General features: G+C 41.3%; 1 protein-coding gene across 5 annotated transcripts in view; it reads right to left on the bottom strand.

The window, feature by feature from the left end:
* The window catches only part of SGO1 (shugoshin 1), a 14,830-nt gene extending 12,922 nt beyond the window's left edge, over window positions 1–1,908 (bottom strand). Inside the window, exon 1 of one of the 5 annotated variants that reach the window (XM_032267552.1) lies at window positions 1,083–1,371. The gene's annotated coding sequence lies outside the window, so the exon portion shown is untranslated. Of the gene's footprint in view, window positions 1–971; window positions 1,375–1,697 lie in introns of those variants that run through there. The other 4 variants (XM_032267565.1, XM_032267573.1, XM_032267562.1 and 1 more) reach the window with 4 other exon arrangements.
* Between the last annotated feature and the right edge of the window lie 7,301 nt (window positions 1,909–9,209).

A 9,209-nucleotide genomic window follows, 5' to 3' on the forward strand; every position in this document is an offset into this window, starting at 1 on the left:
AAAAAAAAAAAAAAAAAAAAAAAAACGTTTCCAATAATAATCTATGCATACAATTTCACCATAAAGGATATCTTCCTAAACCTTACACTCTCTTATTTTCTCCAGGTCTTATTTTCCTTTATGCAATGTCTGGAATCTTAAATATAGATACTGTAGATACCACTTAAGAACTTTCTTTCTACCAAGGTATATACAATATATACTGGGAGGTTCTTAGCAGAGCTAGGGTATCTATTTTTAAAAGCACTAATGGTAAGAAGGTTCACACAATTAAGTTAGAATTGGAGATGTTTGAGAGTCATAAAGATTAAGTCACTGATTTAGTTTATTTTAAAGGCAAAGCCTTACCTAAAAAGTTTTAGCTATTTTAATCAAGTTAAAATCACAAAAGAAACTTGTCATATTAAAAGTTTTATATCCTGTCTAAGGCGAAGGTGATAGCAGGGGGTGGGGCAGACAGAATGAAAGCAAAGATAGGCTACAGTGCGGGATGACGGTCTCAGTGTGTACAGTACTCCCGTAAGCGTTTTGGATTCAAAAAACCCTAGCATATTTGATCTCAAATTAGTCCTGCTGCGAAGACATCCAGGTAGGACACTAGTCAGCGCCGGCCTCTCCAGGGCAACTGAGGAAGATAATGGCCTGGACTAGGAAGGACGTCAACCTTATCACGCTGCACAAAGAACTGCTGTCAATTTTCTTGTGTCCTTATGTTGAGCCAGGCTTTTAACTACTGTAAAAAGCTTTGCACATCACTTATCTACACAATTCTGAAAAGCAGGAAATTAGGGTCTCCATTTATTTAACGTAAGAAGCCGGAACATCTGAAAGCGCGGATCGAGTGGCCGAACGGCAAAAAGCGCGCGGCCAGTGGGACTCCACAGCCCACGCTTTCGGCCACCGAATTTAGAACGATACTGAGAACAGAAGGGAAGTCAAACAGGGATCATCACTACGCCCTTGCTTCACACCTTAAAAACGACGTCCTCCTCTTTCAGGGACTCCAGAAAAGCCGAGGGGAGGTGGGGCTAGCGGATATGGGCCAGGCGAGCCTCCCGCTGCAGGCGTGTCCAGAACGATACCTTGGTCACTACTTCTGCAACACCTATCTTCCTCCTCCTCACATTTCAAGGCTCTTCAAGGATCTCCCGCCACGCACGAGCCCCGCGCGCTGGGCCCTACAGGGCCGTAGCACCGTCTCCCGTCGCCGGCAACTTCCGCCGCCACATTCGAAATTCTCCGCCTCGCTCATCCATTGGTTGGTTGTCGCACCCAACACCACCTGCGCAGGCAGAGCCCCGTCTCGTCGGACGACGTCACGTGACACACACTTGCTCTCGTCCACATCCGGGCATCCACCCAGCCCCAGCTCCTCCCAGGGGCGGAGCCCGCAACCCGCCGGGACTTTTCACTCGGAGTCGCGGGGCTTTTACGGGTGGAGTCGCTCCGAGACCTTTAAGGCGGGGTGTGTTAGGTAGTCCTAAGCTTCCTGTTTTCTTCAGCCTGACAGCTTCCAGTGTCTCGTGTTGTGCTCAAAGGCTCCCTCTTGTGAGAAGAATCTCTTTGGTTGCCTGTTTAAGCAGTCAGCCAGCTTTGCAACACGGAGGCAGCTTCTAGGGAGGTTAAAACCAAAGCAAGGAGCAAATTCTGGATTAAAGAGGTATTATTAGGGAAACTGCAGATATCTGAAATTTCACCTTCATGTTCTTTCTCTTTGCCGGCTACCTCTGGCTCTTTAACTCTTCTCGGGAAATAGCACCAACATCCATCCAGGTAACCGACCAGAAGCCTGAGAAATCATCCTTAATGATCTTTATTCTCTCTTAACCTTTCCCCGCCCAGTCAGTCACACGGTCCTCTCAATTTAAGTTTTTTTCACGCCCACTTTTCCCCACTAATTCAGCGTCCAACGTAATCTCATTCCCTAAATTCCACTAGTAGCCACTGTGACTGCAGACTCGCCTCCCTGTATTCTTCATAGAGTAATATTTTTACAAAGCAAGTATCAAATAGGAAACTTTCCAGTGGCTCCTTATTGCATTTAAGGTGCAGTCCAAACTCTTTTAAGATATTTTATCCTCATAGAGCCCCGTGATTTCTGGTTGTACCACTTGTACATTTTCTTTAATTTCCTTAAAATTCCTACCATTTTGCTAATGCAGTTCTGTCAAGAACATTCTTTCCCGTGGCCTCACTTACTCCTGTGTATACCGAAGTTCTCACTGTAGAGGAAGACTTATCTTCCCCTAAAGCCCCTTAGTACCTGCTTTACGCTTTCTTACCTCAGCCTCCCGAGTAGCTGGGATTATTGGCGCCTGCCACCATGCCGGGCTAATTTTTATATTTTTGGTAGAGATGGGGTTTCACCATCTTGGCCAGGCTGGTCTTGAACTCCTGACCTCGTGATCCACCCGCCTCGGGCTTCCAAAGTGCTGGGATTACGGGTGCAAGCCCGGCCTGTTGTTTTTTAAAGGTAACTAGCACATGCTCACCCTAGTGAGAATGGGCAGAGGGTTTTTTTTTGTTGTTTGAGGTCAGAGAGTATGAAGTGAAAAGTGAGAGCAGAGAGTAGAGCCAGCTTCGTGAGCAGGCAACCAGTGCTTAGAAGGGTTGTGGATTTGGTTTAATGCTCTGCTGTTGCCATCTTGAAATGCTTAGTGGTTGATATTTGAACTTAGGTTTTGTAAGTGATGTCTGATGACACAATGGAGCAGTCTTGTGAGCAGATGTAATTCATGCAATGTTTGTGTCTGTCAGACCGTTTCCTGCTGCCCCATGTCATACAGTTTCAGTCTTCAGGATGCTCACGAAATGGCTTCCATGAAACACTTATTCTGTAGTTAGGGACCTAAGTGCAAAGTGCTCAGAAAGGCTCACACGTGCCATCTTGAAATTATTATTATTATGTTCTTTGAGACGGAGTCTTCCTCTGTCTCCCAGGCTGGAGTGCAGTGAGGTGATCTCAGCTCACTGCAACCTCCGCCTCCCGGGTTCAAGGAGTTCTCCTGCCTCAGCCTCCCGGGTAGCTGGGATTACAGGCATCCACCACCACGTCCCACTAATTTTTGTATTTTTTGTAGAGGCAGGGTTTCCCCATGTTGCCCAGGCTGGTCTCAAACTCCTGAACTCAAGTGATCCGCCCACCTTGGCCTCCCAAACTGGGATTACAGGCTGAGCCACCATGCCCAACCACCTTATTGTATTTTCTAACCACTTACACTAAAAGTGATGGCATGAGAGGAAAAGGAAAGATAAGACATTCCACAGTTCCGTTTATTTTCAGTCCTTCTCTACTTACCGGTAAGCTGAAGGTATTTGTCTTGCATTTTGGACAAGGAGCGTCATATTTTCATTTCACAGGGGCCTACACAGATTATATAGCTGGCCCTGACCAGCTATAGCGTGTCTTGCCCGTTCCCTTTTTAAAAATGAGTCAGACTTCAAATCAGGTCTTTATTATTAAATCCTTCAATAATAGAAATGGCTGAATTTAGGGGTGATGAGGGAAAATACCACCAGAGTCCTAGCATGAGTAACTTTCGTGTATCAAAATGTACTACTGCCTCTGATTTAAGGAAACTGAATTCCTGTTGGAATCAACAGCTCTTTTAAAATATTGTGGAAACTACAACTGTTGCCAGGAAGAGTGCACATATTCCCTTTTGAACAAAAAAGTGTATATTTCAAAGAGTACTAAGTGTTGTGAATTGGAGTTTGAACCCAGGAAGCCTGGCTCCAAAGTCCATGCTATTAACAACTAGACTATATTCTGCTATTTCTCCCTTTTATTATATCACAGTAGTACCCAGCCTTATTCAGAGATAATCCGTGGTTTAATTATATCAGCAAGGTTGTGTAGGAACATGTCATCTAGCAGATAAACTGAGAAGAACCTATGAAAGGGGACCCAAAAGTAGTCAAAATTCCTTGTTTAATTTAATAGATATTAGAATGGTTATGGCATAATTCAAATCATTTTAACTTCTTAAAAATCTTGCTCTCATATAATATCTCATATAATCTTGCTCTCATGTAATATAATATCTGTGGCTGCATTACTTTCAGGGTTTTTCAAAATGTGAATGCGTGTTATTTCTACTTTTGTTAATTTTAGCTTTATGATGTATTTCAAATATAATGAGGCCAGGTGCGGTGGCTCAGGCTTATAATCCCAGCACTTTGGGAGGCCGAGGCAGGTGGATTGTTAGGTCAGGGGTTTGAGACCAGCCTGACCAACATAGTGAAAACCCTGTCTCTACTAAAGAACAAAAAGTTATCTGGGCATGTTGACATGTGCCTGTAATCCGAGCTATTCAGGAGACTGAAGCAGGAGTATCGCTTGAACCCGGGAGGCAGAGGTTGTAGTGAGCTGAGATCACACCATTGCACTCCAGCCTGGGTGACAGGGTGAGACTCTGTCTCACACACAAAAAAAGGTATATATATATATAAAATCAACACTCACATTCTCCCCTGCCAGTTCCTAAAATCCCAGTAAAACTGCTTGTTTTTAATCTTTAACTGCCTTGTTCCTAACATTTATTACTCTATGCAGATTTTACTGACTTTGATTTTTACTTACGGAGCTGAAGTCCTGCACAGACTTGATACCTTCTCTTTCTTTTTGATTTTTCCTTAGTTGTTGTTTTCTTCTGACAGGGTTTCTCACTCTGCTGCCCAGGCTGGAGTGTATTGGCGCAATCATGGCATGTACAGCCTTAACTTCTCGGGCTCAAGTGATCCTACCACCTCAGCCTCTTGAGTAGCTGGGACCATAGGCATGCATTGCTATGTCCAGATAATAATAATAATAATAATAAAAATACTGTAGAGACGGTCTTGTTATGTTGCCTGGGCTTGTCTCAAATTTTTGGACTCAAACTACTCTCCTGCCTTAGCCTCCCAAAGTGCTGGGATTATAGACATGAACCACCATACTCAGGCCTGTCCTTAGTTTTTATTATTATTATAATTTTGTATTTTTATTTTTTCTTTCTGGTTTATGTTCTCTCATGATCTCCTTAGTTTTTAAAGAAAAAAATTAAAAGTAACTCTTCTCTGTTTATTTGTCAGTCAAAAATATATTAATGTGTCTCCTCTCTGGAATTAATATTTAAAAAAATCTTTTGAGAAGGTTTCATACAGTAGTTATCATGGATTGTGGTATGGATTAACTTGAATAGCAATACAAAAATTAGTGATTTGGCGACCAAAATTGTCAGAACTGAAATACAGGGAAGCATCAAAATGTTTCGTAACTGTATTTTTTGGATATCTGCTTTTATTAGTTTAGTACTTTTTTCAGCTCAGTAGGAACAGGCTTTGGAGAGTTTGTACATGCATAAAGTGGGCAGAAGACTTCAAAGAATAGATAGCACTTTATGCTGTTTTTATGTTTCATTTGTGATTTTCAGAAATATGCATATGTATTGCTTTCATAAGGCATTTATTGTATGGTGGCATTCATGTCTTACAGACAGTTTTTTTTTTTTTTTTTTAGTGGCTCCCATTTCTCTTAGCATAGCGAGACAAAGGAACATTTAGTTGAATTATAATGGCTAACACTGAATGAGGGCATACTTTGTGCCAGCAAAGTGCTTTATATGAATTAACTCATTTTACCCTCGTGATAAAGCTTATAAAGTTGGCAATGTTATTAAACCTATTTTATCAGTTAAAGAAATTGAGGTGTAATGTGGTGAATCTAGTAAACATGAAGCCAGGTACAAGGTTTGGTGTAAGTCTGATTCCAGGGCCTGTGTCCTTAATCATGATGCCGTAACTTTAAATAAGTTTAAATTTATTGATGCTTTGATATTTCATCAAATCATTCAAATGTCTAAAGGCTTACCATGTACAAATGTGAGGACGTCTTTGTGAATGGCTAATTAACTGTATTTAACAAATTAAGGTCATATGAATGAAGCAGATAAGCAAGGGAATGAGTATGGACAGAGAAAGGAAGAAGCTTCAGGTCACCAGCATTAAGTTGGTGGGCTCACCAACATTAAGAGATTGAGGAGAAAGGAGAAACCAGTGAAGAAAGTTGAAGTGTGTCCAGTAAGGCAGGAAAAACTGATGAAAAGCAGTGTGTTAGAAGCCAGGCGGTGGAGTGGTAGGGGTAAACACCAGATTGAAGTGGGTTCAAGAGAAGACAGGAGGAAAGGAATTGGAGAAAGTGAGTACATAAAGCTCTTTTAAGAAGGTTGGATGGGGGAGGTTGTGCCAGGGAGAAGAATAAAGGAGAAGGCACGACCTTGTTACTTAGGAGAGTCATGCATTTACTAATTATGAGTATTTGGGTTCGTGTTTACCAAAGTGTGTCCAGCATACCACTGTTGGTATGTGAGGTGATGATAGGTGGTGCTGGAAAGCTTTTTTTTTTTTTTTTTTTTTGATACAGAGTCTTACTCTGGTGCCCAGGCTGGAGTGCAGTGGCATAATCTTGGCTCACTGCAACTTCCCCCTCCCGGGTTCAAGCAATTCTCCTCCCTCAGCCTCCTGAGTAGCTGTGATTACAGGCATACACCACCACACCTGGCTAATTTTTATTATTTTTAGTAGAAACCGGATTTCACCATGCTGGTCAGGCTGGTCTAAAACTCCTGACTTGTGATCCAGCCGCCTCGGCCTCCCAAAATGCTGGGATTACAGGCGTGAGCCACCACGCCTAGTCGAAAGCGTATTTTTAAATTTTGAGTCTATTGGGTATTTGAAAAATACAACCAGTATTTATAGTGATATGAGTGTTGATATAAATTTCCTTTTGAAATAAATTTATTTCTGCAGAAAAAGTGAATCAATTTAAAAAATATATTAAAGGTAGTTTATCAGTGTGATGGGTTTACACAAATAGTTTAAGTTTAGGAAACATGTACTTAGGGTATTCAAGGACCTTTGCAATCTAGCTTCTTACCTGACTGAAGTTGAATTTTTTTTCTAAACCTTTCTGTAGCGTCCTTCCCATCAATATTTCTCTATTATTTGCTGCCCATTACTTGTCTTCTTCAAAGACAATGTAACACAGCAGGCCATCACTTTTCTGCTGGGTTACAGGAAGGAGATGTCCAGCCTCAGGAAGAATTAGTCTGATGCCAAACTTAGGTGGGTATCAGGATCTTCCATCACCAACTAGGAAGACCCCTGGTTTCTAGAGGCTTATTTTAATGCAACAGACTTGGTGTCAGAAAGTCTGAATTTGAATCCTAGCTTCATCTAGCTATGTAGCCTCAGTTTCTCATCTGTAAGATGCTGATAATAATTTCCAATACTTATTAATTAATTTAATTATTTACATATGAAAAGAACTTTATATAATAATGAAGAATATTGATTATAATACTTTGTTAATATAGTTAATAAGGAGTAGAGGATCCTAACAAAGGGACTTTACCGTAAGTCAGGGCTTGGGCACAATAACCTGAATTATGGTCAATAATAATATAAGTTACCATATTATCTTGAGTGATTGGTGAAATGAACTGGTGATGTAAATCAATATGTCAAATCACCCAGTACCATGATGTGGTGTTATTTCTATTGTAAATGTGACCTATGGGAGTCTGGATAAAATTCCACTGCTGTATTCAGAATGTTAGGCCACTTTTAAATATTTCTAGTTTTAAGGATAATGTGTAGAAATTGAAGAGGGCCCAGGCCATAAGTGCATTTGGTCATTTGTTTAGCAGATGTTTATTGAGTGCCTACCCAATGAAATCACTCCCATAAGCTGGCCTTGATTGGGATAGGGGTTATCTCTGCCTTTTGGAGACAAGCAACTCACATGTCAATTAGTTAATTATAACTGTAATGCATGGTAGATGAAGTACAGGATGCTAAGAATGCATCTAATAAGGGGAACCTGTGCAAATCTAGGGGCGGTTTTCAGGATGTTTAAACTGAGATCGGAAGATGGGGAGAAATCAGTTGGATAAAGTAGAAGGGAAACCACATTCCAGGAAGAAGGACAACATGCTGAGGCCCTGAGGTTAAAAGAGCATGGGTTTCCCAGAATTAAAAGATGTTTGGTGTGGCTAGAGTGCAGAGAGGGATCAGTGTTGGAGAATGTGACTGGTGGAAGATCAGGAAGGCAGGACCTTCTGGAGTTTGGATTTGCCTTTTGGGAAATGGGGGAAACTTATGTACATCAGTGAAATGACCTGAGAGATTACTCTGGCAACAGTGTGGAAGAGGGTGGGCAGCAGTTCCAGAAGGGATAGGAGAGACCACTTAGGAAGCTACGTTAGTGACCCAGCTAATAAATGATAGGGGCTTACACTAAAGTGGTGGCAGCAGGTGGAGATACACAGACCAATTTGAGAGACAAAATAGCTCCCTTGTGAAAAGAGGCAACTTTTTCCAGAGAAGAGAAAGCAAAGGTTTTATATGTTTTACAGTGTCACCATGAAGAGGTTATTTGCTGGTTGTCATCTATCTCCACAGAGAAAGGAAGAAGAAATTACCTTATAATTTAATGAGGCAGAATTTGGGATTCCCTATTATGGTGACTGACTTGCCAGTAAAAACTGTGTAATTTTAAGATGAGGTACTTTTAAGAAGTAGAAATCACCCCTGGAGGCAAGGAGATGAACGCAATGACCCTTTGAACTATTTCCTACTTCAAATTACATTATTGCTCAGTAAATTTGCCTGGAGCATCATAATGCCTTAGGAATGCTGGGATATATTCTGTTTAAAAGTCATCCCAATCTTGAGCATTGAGAATTTCCAGAAGTTTTGCTGAAATATTTTCACATTTTACAAGTGTGAGAAAGAGAAAAGCAAACCCTGACAGCTGGAATCTGTCCTGGTACACATAGATGGGCCGTGGAATTTTGCTGAACATAAACACCAACACTGTGTGACTGTGGTGGACCAAAACAAAAACAAGACCACTCTGTAGTCAGGGTTGAACGCAGACAAAAACATGAGCATTATCCAAACCACAAAAATGACCAAACATCCCCATATCCTGGCTGATATAACTGACTGCCACCTTAAAAAAACCAATGGCAGCTTTGGCTTCACCCCAATCATCTCATCATCTGTAATAGATAAGAATTAAGAGACCCAACCATAGAATTACTCCATTTCCTGATACTATCCAATCCAGAGCACAGCCCTGCTTCCTGGAACTCTTCCCCAACTCACCTAATCAAACCCTAATCCTAATAATAAGCTCTTTCTAATACCTCTTACTGAGATGCCCC

Source organism: Sapajus apella, unplaced genomic scaffold, assembly GCF_009761245.1.
Source record: "Sapajus apella isolate SASKATOON/1434 unplaced genomic scaffold, GSC_monkey_1.0 scaffold4, whole genome shotgun sequence".
Taxonomy (NCBI): Eukaryota; Metazoa; Chordata; class Mammalia; order Primates; family Cebidae; genus Sapajus; species Sapajus apella.